The 15,058-nt window shown below is 33.9% G+C and overlaps 1 long non-coding RNA gene across 2 annotated transcripts in view; it reads right to left on the bottom strand.

Moving 5' to 3' along the window:
• Positions 1–350: 350 nt before the first annotated feature.
• LOC140624305 (uncharacterized) overlaps positions 351–15,058 on the bottom strand; it is a 37,716-nt gene continuing 23,008 nt past the window's right edge. For both annotated transcript variants that reach the window (XR_012023797.1, XR_012023798.1), the window contains 2 exons: positions 3,189–3,420; positions 351–2,431 (listed from right to left, as the gene is read on the bottom strand). This is a non-coding gene — a long non-coding RNA (uncharacterized lncRNA). The remainder of the gene's footprint in view (positions 2,432–3,188; positions 3,421–15,058) is intronic.

The raw sequence follows: 15,058 nt of genomic DNA on the forward strand, positions 1-15,058 counted from the left end.
AAATCAAATAGGGTTCATTAAAATTCAAGTTTCCTGTAATAACATCAGATTATACATTAATATGATCCATTTGTTTAGAGACAAAATGGATTGAATTGCAATATTTTTTACATGCACATAAACAAATTTGGTCAATGGGTATAGACTTTTTTAGTGTAGAATAAGAGATATTAGAAATGACATTTTTATTTTATCCAGAGTTCTTGTTATTCTTAGAATAATGTCAAAAGGGAAAATACATGTGATCAACAAAGAGGAGTTGAAATTACACATTCAATTATTTTAGTAGTTAAAAGGAAAAGTCTTTTTTTATCAAAAAATGTAATTGATTTTTATTTTGATTGATTTAATGTGATTGATTTTTATTTTGAAATGACTCAGCAAATGGTTGATTAAAAAGCTAATGTATTTTTGATAACTAAAATGGAAGATAAGGCAACTTGAAAAGTCAATAATCACCCACATCCTCAATATGCTTTTAGAAAGGTTTTGTTTTGGGGCCTAGGGTGGCTCAGTGGGTTAGCATCTGCCCTTGGTTCAGGTCATGATCTGAGTTGGGTTCCCTGCTCTGTGGAGAGTCTGCTTCTCCCTCTGCGCTTACTCCCCCATTCATGCTCTTTCTCTCTCTCAAATAAATAGGATCTTAAAAAATAAAATAAAAAAGGTTTTGTTTTGGTTCATTGTTGAAATTATGATGCAGCAAAATGGACTTCTTTTGTTGTCAAATGTTATGAATTTTAACACATGATTTCATGCAGTCAGGAACATAATACTGATAGAGAAAATTTGGTGACCTCAAAAACCTCCCTGAGGCTCTCTCTTTATGGTTACACTACCCTCTGACTTCTGGAAACCACTAATCTGTTATTCTGACTACAGTTTTTTGTTTTGTTTTGTTTTTGTCTTTGTTTTCCAGAATGCCATTGATACATATAGTATGTAAACTCCTGAAAATGGTTTATTTCACTCATCAGAGTACCTCGGAGATGCACCCACATCATGGCACCTATCCTATATCAACCTGCATCCAAATTGTTGCATGTACCGATGACTGGTATTCTAGTATACGGTCGTTCCCTGATTTATTTGTCTATTTACCTACTAAAGATTTTTTCCCTTTACTTTTCTTCCAGGGATGGCAAATACATTCATAACTTCGTACAGTTTGTTTAGAATCAGTACATTATCACTTCAACTGGAATATAGGAACCTGTCACCATACAGTTCCATTTACGGTCCTCCTTTGGCTGCCGTAGTCCATTTTGGCTCTAAATATATTGAAACTCCCATGAGGCTCTGTTGTATTTGTTTTTGACTTTACACAAATGTTAAAAACTTGAGAGAAGTAGTATCTGTTATATTTATTGTATATTTACAGTTTATATTCTACTTTATTCCATATATTTACAGTTTATATTCTACTTTATTCCTGACTTTCCAAGATTCCTTCCAGTATCATTTTTCTACTGCCTGAAGAATTTCTTTTAACAATCATTTCAGAGCATTTTGCAGGCTATTTTTAGCTTTCCGTTATCTGAAAATATCTTTATTCCACCATTACCCTGAAGAATATTTTTACTCAATATAGAATTCTGGCTTGACAAGTCTTTTCGTTCCCAATTTAAGAAAATGCGGTGCCCCTTCTTCTGGCCACCATGCTTTGCGTTGAGAAATCTGTAGTCATTCAAAGTATTGTTCCCTTGCAGTTAATGAGCCATTTTTCTCTGGCTGCTTTCTGTATTTTTATTTGCTTTTAGTTCTCAGCAATGTTGATTATGCTATATCTGAACATACATTCCTTTGTGTTTATTCTGTTTGGGATTCACTCAGCTTCATGAATCTGTATGAATACTTTTATCAAGCGTAAGATTCTCAATCCATTACTTCTTCAAATATATTTTTAGCTTCATGTCCTTTATTATTTTCTTATGGAACTCCAAAGTTTTGACCTTTTGTTGTTGTCCCATAGGACCCTGAAGCTCTAGTCATTATTTTCTTTCATTCCCACCCCACCCCCTTTGTCTCCCAGATGTTCAAAAGGAATAAATGCCATTGATCTATCTTGAAGTTCACCAACTTTTCTCATCTCCAATCTGGTACTGAATTTGTTCAGTGAGTTTTTCAGTTCCAGAGTTACTATTTGTTTCTTCTTTATATCATATAGATTCTCTGTACTTGACATTTTAACACTTGTTTCAAAAGTGTTTGACCACAATTTTTATTGCTGCTTCTTCCAACATCTCTCGGTCATCTTTTGCTTTTTTTTTTTTTCCAAGCTAGATGAAATAAACATCATGGTTGGTTGTACCCTGGGTAATTCTGGATTGATTGTAAGGAATTTTGATTTCTGAGGAATTTTTGGAGTAATTTTGAGTAAATTTGGACAATCTTGGAGATTTTGAATGTGATGTCTGAGGGTCTTGTTTAAATTCTATGAAAAAAAAATAATAAAATAAAAAAATAAAATAAATTCTATGAGAAATGCCAAAAGTTATGTTTTAAGTATGAAACCCACCAGATTCTGTTCCAAGCTGCAAGGATTAGCCTGCATTCTCTGCACTGGGCTCCCAACACCTGTCCGGTTTTCAAATCTTTGGAGGTGCTATCCAGTTCTGGGCCATGGATGCCCCACAGGGTTTGGCAAAGGACTTGGGCAGAGGTCTGTTCTTTCCATTCTTAAAGCCTTTTACATGCTAATTAGGATTAGATGCTTCCCTGTGGAAGCCACAGGTGGTAAGTAAGACCCTACTTTATGGGGTTGATTGTCCAGCCTTTCTCTCTAAAATCTCCCCAGCATTCATCTCTTTTTCCTTTGTGTCCCTTGTCCCCACTGCCTTGTAAAAGACAGAAAGCAACTACTTTTGCTATTGAACCATCCAGGACCAAGAGGTGGTAGGATACAGAAACAGAGAGAGTAGACAGTTGGGCTTCAACCCCACCCTGTGAATCTGTAGCTCCCAAGGGAGGAGAGAGAGGAGGGAGGGGGGCAGTCTCATGGCCTAGACTCAGGCTCCTGCAGGCCACCAGCATTGCACCTGCTGCCACCACCACCCCCCTGCCTCTCCAGGGCTACCTACCATCTGTAGTGTGTGCGAGAGAGAGAGAAAAGAGGGAAAAAAGTGTTATTTCCTCTCTGTGAACTTTATAATTCACTTTTTACTTCTCAGGCTAGAACTGAACAGCTTTACCTGAACTGCTTTGTTTGTCGTTGTTGCTGGTTCTGCCTTACTGTGCCCGGTCTGGGTTCCCAGCCGAGTTCAGCTCAGGCCAGGAGGCGCCAAGGGACACAAAGATGGCCAACTGGCCCCCAGTCTTCAAGCACCTGGATTAACGGTGCTGTAGTTCAATCTGCCTGTTGCTGTCCACATTTCGGAGTTCTCAAACAGCTGGGCCGAGCATTGTCAAGGTTACCGTCGTGTTCTGTGGGAGATAAAGGAGTGTGCTTAGTTCATCTTACCCCAAACTGGAAATTCCTCAGTTATATATATATTTTTTCATATATTGTTTTTCAAATAACAAATGTATCATTTTTTATAGCTGGAAACATGGGCACAAAAAGCCTTAGTTTTTAAAGACCAGCTAAATCTGTATACTGTAATGTAATGCTGGAGGCTCTGATACATGTGCAACTGGTAAGTGTTTTAGGTAATGTTATAGGATTTTGTTTTTTTACATTAAATCTTGGCAGAAAATGCAGCATTGATTTTCTCCGTATGTTAATACTATCTATATTGAAACATTTGTATTGTATTTTCACTGACACATGTGGAATATAAATAGATAGTAAGACACACTTTTATTCCAGCCTTAAAGATAAAGATTTTAAAGGTTTATACATATAGAAAATAGCTTACATAAGCCACAGCTTTCTCTAAACAACACATACCTTAAAGAAAGAACTATATACATTTATGTAAATAATACTTTGTTATACCTCCAGGCCATGTTAATTTGCCTAATACCAGGTCGGGTTAATAGCAATTAATGCCTCCTATCCCTTTTTCAAGATATTAACTTATAATTTTACCATAACAAAACACGTAATTCCATATTAGCTTGAAATATTGAAACTGAACTAAAAGTATGACTTCAAAGTGTCACGATTGAAACCAAATCTTATCTGTGGTAGTGACAAAGCATTTAAATCTAGTGTCTGTGTGTGCTACGTATGAGCCAAAGTACTCTATCTTGATATATATGTACTTCATCAGATGATGGTTTGCTGTTTGATATCATCAAATATTCAGTGATAAAACATGTTTGTTCTTCTATGAGTATCATGTATAATATTTTTGCAGGTAGTGCAATTGTCAGTTCTTTTAGAGATTCTAAATATTCATAAACACCATTATGCAAGAATATAAAAACCCTAAGGTAAAAGAAAAATAGAAGTATTTTAGGATGACAATGAGGATCACATCTTTTATATTTTCAGGCTGTACATAATCATTTTTAAAATCATTATGAGAAGGTTTCAAGTCTATAAATGATCTTGTACTTAACTGGTGCTATTTTTTTTAGCTAAGAAAAGACTGTTTGTAGCCTAGGAACTAAAGGAGCTTTCATAACTGATACTGAGCCTGTGCGGCTTTATCATTTTTGGCAAGGATTGGTGTTTCATCATTTAGACACATCAGGTACTTACATTGCCACTATCACATAATTTAAATTGGCATTGCTTAGAATGATGAAAAAAAGACAAAGTACCAATCAGAAACTGAATTTTAGTAGCGGAAACAATTCATCCATGTATTATTGGATTAATGGAAGCTGAGACAACAATTTAGGAATGTTATGTTCATCTTTTTCTTTCTTGGTTGACTAATGTTGACAATTGAATGTTTAGGTCTTTCATATCCACAGAATGTTCCCTGTGGTCTTTTCTCAAATATTCTAGTTGACTGCGTTTTTTAAATTCTGTGGATATAAAATTATTTCAAAACTAAATATTGAATTTGGATACATATTTTTCCTTGTGCAAATACAGCGCATGAGTATATTCTTGATTTTTTAATGAGAAAATGTGATATTTTGTATTTTACTGTGTTTTATGATCTTAGTATCCAGAAACATTCCTCTACAGTCAGATCAAATGTGGATGTATCAAGCAAGTCTGTTTTCTGTAATTACACAGCTCGGGATTAGAAATTGTAGTTTTCTTGTTTGTTTAAAGATTTTATTTTTATTTATTAATGAGAGACACACAGAGAAAGAGATAGAGGCAGAGACACAGGCAGAGGGAGAAGCAGGCTCCATGCAGGGAGCCCGAGTGGAACTCGATCCCAGGTCTCTAGGATCAGGCCCTGGGCTGAAGGCGGCACTAAACTGCTGAGCCACCCGGGCTGCCCTAGAAGTTGTAGTTTTTAAAGCTCACTTATGTCACCCTACTTTAGAAAATTGTTCTCAAGGATGGACTTCCTTTTAAGGCCCTGCTTCATCAGTCAGTGGCTCATTTTTTTTTCCTTAGTATCTTCCATAAATACATCCCTTTTAAACACACACACACACACATACACATACACATACACATACACATACATACACATTTTTGTTGCATTACTCTCTATATATAGGTAAATATTATTGAATGATATAAATGAAAAACAAGAATACTGACCTGCTGCCTCCCACCAGTCCTAACCTTCAATCCTGTAGTCCCAACAGCAGGCAAACACATGTTTTCTGCAATTAGGTCTCCTACCAGTTTTAGTATACTTCACAATATTTTCTCAATTTTAGATATCACCTATTCATTTCCTTTTGTGACAAATAGGATTGAATATCTTTACACCATCGCTGTACTCCTTAGTTTTGGGGAGAAGAAACCCACTCCCTCTTCTTGGATTGGAGGATACAAAACACAGCTGCACTTCTTCCTTGATGAATAATTCCAGAATATAGAATCTACTTTCCCCTGAGCCTTATGTTTTCAAAGATGAACAGCTGTGTTGAAGTTTCTTGTTATTGGATTAATTTATTCCGACTAAATCCTGGAGGTGGTAACTGGACCTATAACAATTGTTACTTGAAACTACTCTATTCTTAGTCTCAGCCTCAGTTTGAGTCTCAATTACCAAGCCAAGGACCAGAAGTTAAAGTCTATCACAATATCTTTATCAATAGCTTTACCACAAATTTCCAATTAATAATTATATCGTTTTGACTTTGAATTTATTAGTCAATGTCATGCCAAACATTGTCCAATGGTAAAAATTCCATATTGCTATTGTTTACCATCCCCCCCTTTTATTTTTTTTAAAATTTCACCTTGTTGTTTCTAAGAACACTTAGCATGAGGTCTACCCTCTTAAAAGATTTTTAAGTGTACAATACAGTATTATCTATCAGTACAGTGTTGTACACAGATTTCTATTAAATTTTCTTACTTGCATGTGTTGTTAACCACATAGCTTTATCTTTTTTTCAAAACCCCTTTCCTGTTTTATAACTGCTTTTCTTTGAAAACATTTTTGTTCCTCCAAGTCTAGTAGCTTTTTGAGGATGTTTAGGATGGCTGCAGAATTTCCTGGTTTCTGTTCTCTTCTTCTGCACTTTGGTTGTTGTTATTGGTGATGGTGCTCATGGGGATGTTGATGTTCTTGATGCAAGAGTACCTTTTGTATGGGCTTCCCAAAGAAAACATGGGAAACATAATTTCCGTTGCCTTTTTGTCTGGAAGTGTTTTTATTCTGTTATCAAAAATAATGGATAATCCAGTTGAGTACTGAATTCTGGAATAATTCTGGACTAATGTGTTCTCAGAAATTTAAAAAGAACATTGTCTTCTAGCATTCATAATTGATTTTGAAATATCTGTTGCTACTCTGATTCTTATTCGTCTTATATGAGAGCATGCCACCCAATACCCACACACAGAATATCGTTGGACTTTTTTATTTTTGACTTGAAATTCCAGGTTGTGTCATCTTGGTGAGAGATTTTGTCCAGTCACAATGCTGAGATCTTAGTGGGCTTCTTTAAATTTTAATATCTTTCAGTTCTTCAAAGTTTCATTTTATTATTTCTTTAATATTTTCCTTTGTTTTCAGTTTTCTTATCTAATGTCTCCAGAATTGATTCTGTAATTTTCTTATACTTTGTCTAAAAATTACTTTTGTTGCCATGATTTCTACTGACCAAAACTAATGAGTGTTTCTTGAGGGTTTCCTATCTACTTTTTTAGAGCCTTTAAATTAATTCTTTAAAACACCCACTTCTTTTATTTCATGAATGCAATACAGTCTCTTACTACCCTAAGTATTTTGCTATTTTTTTTAATTTTGGAAATATGGGCTGTTATTTTCTTTTTTTTAATTTCTTCATCTTTATTTTTAAAACTACTTGACTAGAGTATTACTGACATACAAAAGCTATCCATATTTGATTGGAGAAGTTTTCCTTTACTGTTTACAGTGTTTCTGGTTTTTTAAAAAATCTTCTTATCCCACTTTTTTCTTTGTTGGTTTATTTATTGTTTTTACGTTTGTTTCTATGTGTTTTGGAGTTGAGGTTATAGTTAATGCTATATAAGCTAATATCTAATGATGATTTGAGTATAGTTTCATACTTAGTAGTGAGAAATAAGAACATGTATGAATCTGAAAATAAAACATGAATGGGTTCTATTTTTCCAGTGAAACCTCTCATCCACTTTGTTAACAAAAAGAGTCTAATTTTTTAAGGTAGTCATCTGAAAGAATATCTTTTGAATGCCTAAAAGGGCCTTGAGATATTGGCATTTGAAGAGCTCTCCTCAAATGGATAAATCTCCATCTAACCACAAAACCACATGTTCTTCCATATAAGCCCTATCCATGGTTTCAGAGCCTCTTATTAGTAAAATAATAGCAACATTCTTGGATATATCTCAAGTGTCATGGGAGTACAGGAAATAGCTGACATTTTAGCTTATTAAAACTGGGATTACTTAAGAAGGAAGAGATACTTGCTATGCCCATGAAGAATTAACATTTCAGAAACAGTTCACTGGGAAAATATTTTCAAAGTAGAATGTTGTATGTACAAGAGTAAAAAAGTTCAAGAAATATTTAGAGTACGTGGATTTTTTTTGTGTATAGATGTAATTTCATTGGGCAAATGCCTATGACTTGAATAGTTCAGTCTTATCCACATGTTTGTGTTTAACTGTATAAGAAATTCAAATTATTTTCCAAATGGTAGTATCATTTTACATTTCCATCAGCAATGTCTGAGTGTTGTGGTTATTCCACACTGTGGCCAAAACTTAGCACTGTGGTTTTTTGTTTGTTTGTTTGTTTTTTGTTTTGTTTTGTTTTGTTTTGTTTTTTGCTAGTCAAGTAAGTGTGGAGAGATATTTCATGAGATATTTTTTTTAATTTGTACTTTCTGATGCTTTATTATGTTGAGTATGTTTTTACTTAGTAATTGGTCATTCACTTATCTTCTTTTGTAAAATACCATTTCAAATATTTTGCCAAATTTGACTGAAATTTTTTCTTATTGTGAATGCTTAAGTTTACTCTACTTTTGACATACATACATATCAAAATTTTATATATTAATATAACCAATATAACATAATATTTCCCTACAGTTTGAGATTTAATTTTAATTTTGCTAAATATGTTGTTCAATGAACAGGTGCATTTATTTTGATTGAGTTTAATTTATAACACATATTTCTCAATGTTTATGTCATGCCTATTCAAGATCTCAAAATGTTCTGCTATATTTGTCTTGTAAGTTTCATTCTAGAAATTTTATAGTTCTAATTTTTATGTCCCCAAAGTGCATGGGGCTAACACTGAATATAAAGAAGTAACCAATCAAGTTCTGGGTCAGGTCAGCAGTATGGTATGGAGACATGGGAGTGTTGTTGGGCTATAGAGTAAAGAAAACTTCTAAGTGGCATGAATACCTGGCTACTGAGCTTTAATGTATAGAATGGTTAAAAATTCTAAAAGATGGGTTATAAATGCTTGAAGAGTTCTTGAGAAAATAATTAGTTAGAACAGAAAGTCTTAAAAAAAAGAACAGAAAGTCTTAATCTTCCTCAATATATTTGGAGCTAGTGGTGAAATAATTGTAAGGAACTTTTCTATACCCAGTTCTACCAAGGCTCCATCCAGCTCAACTATAATAAGACTAACTCAGTACTCCATTCAAGCATAGATGGAGTGATGAAAGGAGTGGCTATACATTCCTCTGGTAGCAGATATTACTATCTTTAGTCCTTTCTTTTCCCCACCCCACACAATTGTAGAAATATAACTTCAAAAAATTAACAGGCATATGAAAAAGCAAAACAAATAAACAACAACAACAACAAAAAACATGTGACCCACAATCAAAAGAACATGCAGGTCAGTAGAAATAAATCTACAAAGGGATCAGCCTTTACAGAGGGTTTGGAAATAGCACATAAGTTCTTTAAAATAGCTTTGATAAGTGTTAGGAGTTCTAGAGAAAAATATGGACAAAATTTAAGAACATGAGGGAATCAGCAGTGAAATAAAAGCTTCAATTGTACTCAATTTAAATAAGAGAACTGAAAAAAATACAATAACCAAAATGAATTCACCTATGGGCTTAACCAAAACTTAAGCACAGCAAAAGAATAAAATAATGTATTTGAAGAGAGGTCAATATAAACAATCCAAGTCATAACACAAAGAGAAAAAAAAATCTTAGAAAAATACTTATAGCTTGAGAAACAATGGCAACAATCCTAACATGGATATGAGTTTATTCTGAGAAGAAAAGGAGAGAAAGAATGAGACAGAGAAAATATTTGAAAGGCACAGTCCAAGGTTTTTTTCAAAAGACATAAATCCAACGATGCAGAAAACTCACTAAGCTCAGAGAATGGGTAAATAAAAGAAAGAACCTCTTACACATAATATAGTCGAATTGCTGAAAAGGAAAATAAGTAGTAAATGCTGAAGCTGCCAGACAATAAAAGACACATTCCATAAAGGGGAAAACCCATCCAAAGGCCATGTAAACTTCAAATCATAGCTATTTTTATAAACTCATCAGAGAGTTTAGGACCCAATGTTATTTAAATATACTAATGAGAGGGAGGGAGGGAGATTGAAAAAGGTCTGGGAGGCAAAGTCTCTTCAAATACTGGGAGCAGGGGAATGCAGAGCTATAAAAGTCACTCTAAATTTCCACTTACTGAAGTTTGAGGCAGGAAATTTGATATCTCACCAACAAAATGCCTTAGTAGGCAAGAAAGCTAAGAGACAACCTTTCGAGACAATCTGGAAATTATTGAGCATATTACCACATAGAGAACTAAGATAAGAGTGAAAAATAAGAGAACTTCCCAAAGATTCAATCTGCCAAACAGATGAGCTATGATGGGGGAGGGCGGGAGGGAAGCCTCTCTTACCCTTAGAACCCATGAAAAAATCCTGACTTTGCTCTAAAAAAGTTTACAGCCAGTGATAAACTGAATCAAAATAAAGTTGTAATGAAGACCTGACCCAGATGAACCAAAGATCAGGCTGACATGATTTCCACTCTAATGACCTAACAGCAAAAGGGACTTGTGTAGAAAAATAACATTGCTTCATCTTTCATTGCTCTTCTGTATGAGATACCTGGTGTGGATTTATAGATAAAGAGACATATAAAAAAGCAAGGAAACAAAAACTGTGGTCAAGAGATGCAAAATATTAATAGAAGAAGACTCTGAAGTGGTTAAGACTTATTGGACAATGATCTGAACATAACTGATAAAATGCCTAGGGCAAAAAGTAGACAACATGCTTTGGCAAGTGATATTTTAGTAGATATATGGAAACCATAGAAAAGGAAAAGTGGAAAGTCTAGAAATGAAAAACATAGTATCAGAAATAAATAATTTAATAAGTGAGATTAAGAGCAAGGGAAATCATCAGTGATAGTTTCATGACAATTGCCACATTTCAGCCTCCTTTCTTTAAAGTTTTACATGATATTTCAGGAGCACAGTGGAGTCTACTCAATCTTTATTTGATTTGAGTATTCTATAGAATTAAAAAAAAGTTATTTAAGCACATTTTGCAATTTTATGGATGATTGGCTTTTTGCAGATTGTAATAATATAAATAAATGAATCCATGTATGAGTAGAAGTGTAGAAGTGAAGGGGATTCAGGGCAGTTTCTGAATTCATCTTTATGCTTCTGTAAAAAAAGAAAAATATCAAATTAATTTCAACTTTGAATGTTTTCATGAAATAGATTCCATGAAATGGCCTGGTTCATAAAGTAAAAGGAAATAACACACACACACACACACACACATGTTTGAGAAACCCAGAAAAGCTATAAATTTGTGAAACATTTGACAAAGCAGTCTGTTGAGCCAAGGTGGCAAGTCAAAGTATGTGGAACAAACTGCAAGTGAAATGATGAGATAGAAAGGTGGAAGACTGAAGACTCTGGATCTCAACCTTTAAAACCATGTATGATCATTCTTAGCTAAGAAGGAATGAGCATTTATTACTTAAGTCCACATGATTAAGTAGAATTAAATCTACCTTTAACCGGTTATAATTTGGTTAATTGATTTTAACTAATTTCCCATTACTTATAATCAAACCATATAGACTCAGATAGTCACTCCTTTCAAAATTTCCTTTCTTTTGTTTTCCTTGCCTCAAGAGATAGACCTAGAAAGAAATTTCTGCACCCAGTGTCAAAGAGGTTTCTGCCTGGGTTCTCTAGGATTTTTATGATTTCAAGTCTCACATTTAGGTCTTTAATCTATTTTGAATTTATATTTATGTTTGATGTAAGAAATTGGTCTAGTTTTATTCTCTTGCATGTTGCTATTCATCAAGATAAAGAGTTATTGCACAATGAAGGAAACAATCAACTAAACTACTAAAAGGCAACCTACTGAATGGGAAAAGATATTTGCAAATGACATATCTGATAAAATCAAAATCAATGAAGAACTTATGAAACTCAACACCCAAAAATGAATAATCTAATTTAAAAATGGGCAGAAGACATGAATAGACATTTTACCAAAGAAGACATACAAATGGCCAACAGACACATGAAAAGATGCTCAACATCACTGATCATCAGGCAAATACAAACCGAAACTCTAATGAGATAGCACCTCACACCTATCAGAATGGCTAAAATCAAAAACAGAGGAAACAACAAGTGTTGGTGAGGATGTAGAGAAAAAGGAACCCTCGAGTACTTTTGGTGGGAATGCAAACTGGTGCAGCCAGTGTGGAAAACAATATGGGGATTTCTCGAAAAGTTAAAAATAAAGCTACCCTGGAATCCAGCAATTGAACTACTAGGTATTTACTCAAAGATACAAAAATACTAATTTAAAGGGATCCACACACCTCGAAGTTTACAGCAGCATTATCTCTAATAGCCAAATTATGGAAAGAACCCAAGTGCCCATCGACTGATAAATGGATAAAGAAAATATGATACACACACACACACACACACACACACACACACAATGGAGTATTACTCAGCCATAAAAAGAAAATATAATCTTGCCATTTGCAATGACATGGATGGAGCTAGAGAGTATTACGCTAAGTGAGTTAAGTCAATCAGAGAAAAACAAATAGCATAAGATTTCACTCCTATGTAGAATTTAGGCAATAAAACAAATGAGCAAAGAGGGGAAAGAAAACCAACAGAGAGACAAACCAAGAAATGATAGAAAACCAACTGATGGTAACTAGTGTCAAGGGAGTAGGGGATGGGTAAAATACAAGATGAAGATTAAAGGAGGGCACTTGTGATGAGCATCAGGTTATATGGAAACATTAAATAAGTATATTGTACACCTGAAACTAACGTTATAGTGTATCAACTAACTGGTATTCTTTAAAAATTAAAAAGAAATAGATGATAGAGAGACAGAGAGATAGAGAGAAAAATAGATGGAATGGGGGAATCATAGCACCTGAGCTAGAGTGCTTTCAACAAAATGAGTAGATATTAGGTTGATACCTGATTGTATCTCGTGAGTCTTGCTTCTCCAGTATATCGGTTAGACTATGACAAAAAAATCATTTAACAATTGTACAAATAGAATTTCCTTTCAAATTATGGTGATGTATTATAGGCATGCTTTTTATATGTATTTCTTAAGTTTTTAGCCATTTGTTGTAGATAACTATTTTAGAAAATTTACATATTATGCTTTTTCTCCTATAATTTAGTTAGCTGCCAAATATTAATTTACAAATAATTAAATTAACTACCAAAGTGATAATACCCAGGTCTTACATAGCCTAGGGAAAGATTTCTGACTGTGCAATCCCTACAAAGAGCTGCATAAAATGCATTGTGTCAAATAACAGGGAGTAGTATGACACACTATATTTCCCCCTCTCTATAGTACAGTTAAAGCCTCTGAAGAGTCTACAGTAAAAAAAAAAAAAAAATTAACACATTTAAACCCAATATTGCTCACACATATCTAATGAAACACTATTATTAAACTGCTCAAAAAGTACAATGATCTTAGATTCAGATTAATAAGCAAACTTCATGAGACTTGATAGACTTTTCTCAACATTAAATTTACTTAGCCCCTCAAAGGGGTATATGGTAGGCATCAAAAAATGCATCACCAAAACCAAATATCCTTGAGTCCCTCCACACCTGGGATGTGGTGATCCCAGAAGACCATGAGGACGAATTGAAGAGAATTTGGATGTGAACATACAACCTCCATTTAGGCAAGATGTCAGCTCTGTAGTTCCTTCAGATCAAGGATAGGTAAAGAGATTCCATTTCCCAAGTTGTATTGTATCATACCATTACCCGTTAATCAGGACTTAAGAAATAATTTCAACAAAACTGTTTGATCGCCTCAGCTTGGTATTTGTCTCTAATACCATACATGCCTAGAAATTCTGTATTGGTGTTTTGAGGATGATTTGATCAAGGTGTCCCTGAGACTGAACGAAATTCCATGCAATATTTTGTTAACTATTTTCTTCCACCAAGAAAAAATTGTGATTTTTTAAGTATCCACAGGGCCCAATTTTGGGAAATGTTTTCACTAGTAATTAAACTGAATTACTTAGTCTTTACATAAGTTAACTAAACTAAGATGTTATATTAGAATCTTTCTAAAAACTTACTTATGCTTGGATGGATACATATTGCATTGAAATTGTCTGTTATGATCTTGAGGATAGAATAATGGGATTTTTTTGGTCTTTTTGAGATCATATGGGCAACTCCTTATATACCACATGGGTCAAACAAAATTATGACACAAAAGTACAAGGTGCGTGTCCCCTAAAAATTAATGGATATTACTAATTTTTAAAAATGCACCAAACAAAAACTCCTTATTCTAGGCAATACATATGTATATGTGTGTTGGCATATATATGTACATGTTAATATATGTGAAAAATGTTTTAGCGACTGTGACAAAAAAAGGTAGATACGATCATATTCCTACTTCATGAGCTTATGCAACATAGGGAATGAAAGAAATACTTGAAGAAAAAACACTAGATATTAAAATATGTAAGTAAAAGTCTGACTTCAGAGGAATGTCAAATCACTCAGAGTTGATTCATCAGGGCAAAGTTCATACAGCAAGTGACATTTAATTTGGCTTCTACCAGTGGGTGACTATATCAACAGAAATACGTCATCAGATTTTGAGAGAAAAATATCAAAAAATAAATAAACAGAAGTAGGAGTTTAACCAGTCATATCTATACTGTTTGGATAATAGAGTAGTGAAAAATTGAATCAGAGAGTTATGTTCTAAATTGTAGAACTTTGGGTAAAAATAAAATCTGTACATCTTTCAGCCACCAATGAGTAGCTATGGATAAAGAGAGTGATATTGCTAGAGAGTGATTAGGACCTTTTAACACCCATCTCTGCACAAATGATAGAAACAAATATAGAGCCAAGTGCACATACTAATGAAAGCCCGCCCCCAAAAAAAGTGTGTATGAGGAGAAACTTTTCTAGAAAGTCTTCATGTTTAAGATGTGAAATAAAGATTAAAAATATGTTGTTGTCTAATGTGGTACAAGCTTATTTAATTTTACCGATGTCAGA

Source organism: Canis lupus, chromosome 34, assembly GCF_048164855.1.
Source record: "Canis lupus baileyi chromosome 34, mCanLup2.hap1, whole genome shotgun sequence".
NCBI classification, from domain to species: domain Eukaryota; kingdom Metazoa; phylum Chordata; class Mammalia; order Carnivora; family Canidae; genus Canis; species Canis lupus.